The 2467-nt window shown below is 22.9% G+C and overlaps 1 protein-coding gene across 1 annotated transcript in view; it reads right to left on the reverse strand.

Moving 5' to 3' along the window:
- Window positions 1–2467, reverse strand: part of LOC104390216 (rho GTPase-activating protein 39-like) — a gene marked incomplete at its 5' end in the record, with an annotated part of 60259 nt that overhangs the window by 25482 nt on the left and 32310 nt on the right.

Genomic DNA, 2467 nt, shown 5'->3' on the forward strand with positions numbered 1-2467 from the left:
TATAAATAAAAATATAATAAATAAATTATATTATAATTATATTATTATATTATTAAATAAATATAATTATAAATAAATGATAGAACATGAAATAATAAATACATAGATAAATAGAATGATAGAATACGAAATAATAAATATATCATTAAATAAATACTTGAAGAAAATAAATAAATTAATTATTAATTAAAGAAATAAATAGGACATGAAATAAACATGAAGCAAGTGATAAAAAAATTAAGAAACAAAAAATAAGAAATGAAAAATTAAGTCGTAAGAAGAAAAAAATACATAGGAAAAGAGTCGAAATTGATGAAATTTTGAAATGAAATGAAATTATAAAAGAGAAAAGTAAAATGGAATTAAACTAATGGATAGAAAAAGGAAATGAAATGATGTTGAAAATTAAATAATAAAAAGAAAAAGGAAAGAAAAAGAGAGAAGCTAAAAGAACAGAATTTAAATGAAGATATTAAGTCATTAAATTAGATTAGAAATAATTAATAAAAAGGAAAATAAAATAGAACATAAATGAAAAAAAGGAAATGAAATGAAAATATAAAATACATGAAAATAAAATGAAAATAAAATAAAGTAAAATAAAGTAAAATAGAATAAAGAAACCCTAAATCAACAGAATATTAAATTAAATGTGATATTACTTTAAATTTTAAAAAGTGAAAATGAATCTAAATAAAAATAAGATGAGAAAAAAGGACAATGAAAATAAAAATAAAAATAAACCTGTTGAAAAAATATAAATAAAATGAAAATGAAAATAAAATAAAATAAAAAACTCAAGAGGAAAAAGAAAAAGTTTGAAAAGAAAAAGTAATGAAAAGAAAAAATTCAAAATAGAAGGTAAAATTCAAAATAGAAGAGAAAAAGAAGAAAGAAAATGTCATGAAAAGAAAATAAATGAGAAATGAAAAAAGGAAACAGAAAATAATGGAAATGAAAATTTAAGAGGTGAAAATAGAACTTAAAAATGGAAATTGAAATGAAAATTCAAACAATAAAAATGAAAACAAGTGAAAGGGGAAAAAAATCAACAGAAAAGTGACATGAAAACTGAAAAGAAATCAAAATGAAAAGAAATAATAATGGAAATGAAAGCAAAAGTTATTAATAATGGACATGAAAATACTGAATCATGAAAATAAAGATAATCCTGAAAATAATAAGAAAAGTAAAGAAAATGTAAAAATAAGAATTGAAACCATCAAAGTTTTTGGGTTGGAAAAGATCTTTTAAGATCCTCAAGTCCAACCATTAATAACCAAAATGCAAATAAAACCAAAATAAAAGGGAAAGGGAAAAAGTGGAAAAGAAAAAGGAAAGAAAATATAAATAAATGAAAAGAAAAAGAAACCAGAAATGAAATGAAAGGGAAAATGAAAAAAAAAATTAGAGAAAAATAAAAATGCAAAAAATATATGAAAAGAGAAGTAAAGTAAATAAGAAGTGAAGAATAAATAAAATAAAATATAAAGATATAAATCTTTTGAGGTCCCTTCCAACCCCTAAGATTCTGTGAGAAATAAATAGTAATTAAAGGGAAAATGGAAATAAGAAAAAATGTCAAAATAATGGAAGGAAATTAAATATTAATAATAATAGAAATAAAAAAGAAAGAAATTAAACAGGAAAGGAGTAAAAGGAAAATGAAACAAAAAATAAGGGGAAATAAAAGTGACAAGAGTAGAAATAATGATAATTATGATAATAATAATCATACTAATTATAATAATTGAAAAGAAAAAATTGAAAATAACAGAAATAATAAATAACCATTATAATAATTATAATAATGATAACAATGATAACAATAATAATAATAATAATACTAGTAATTATAACAATAAAATAAAGATAAAGGAACAAAATAATATGAAATATGTGGAAATTAAAATGAAAAGAAAGGGAAATAAGGAAGAAAATTAAAATTAATGGAAACGAAGTAAAAATGAAAGTAGAAAATGGAAAGAAACTGGGAATAAAAAAAGGAAATGAAAATGGAATTAAAAAATAAGATAGTGCTAAAAAATGGAAATAAAAGGAAGAAAAAAAAGGAAATAAAATAGAAAAAAAAGGAAATAAAATGGAAATGAAAATGAAAAGAAAAAGAAAAGAAATGAAAATTAAAAGTGAATATAAAAAAAAATCTAGGAAAAAAAAGACAAGAAAAACCCCAAACCTACCTCATGAAAACACAATCAAATGAAGGTGAACATCAAACTTATGAATAAACTTGCCATGAATATGGAAATCAAAATGCAAATCAGCCCGACCCGACGGGCCGGTGACAACGCAGCGGGAAATCAACTGAAAGGTGAGGATGAGATGAGAACAGGACCTGCTGGTGACACTGGGGGGGACTGGTGGACACTGGGGGGGACTGGTGGGTAATGGAGGGGCTGGTGGACACTGGGGGGACTGGTGGGTAATGGAGGGGCTGGTGGACAAT

This window comes from Chaetura pelagica, unplaced genomic scaffold (assembly GCF_000747805.2).
Source record: "Chaetura pelagica isolate M959 unplaced genomic scaffold, ChaPel_1.0 scaffold446, whole genome shotgun sequence".
Taxonomy (NCBI): domain Eukaryota; kingdom Metazoa; phylum Chordata; class Aves; order Apodiformes; family Apodidae; genus Chaetura; species Chaetura pelagica.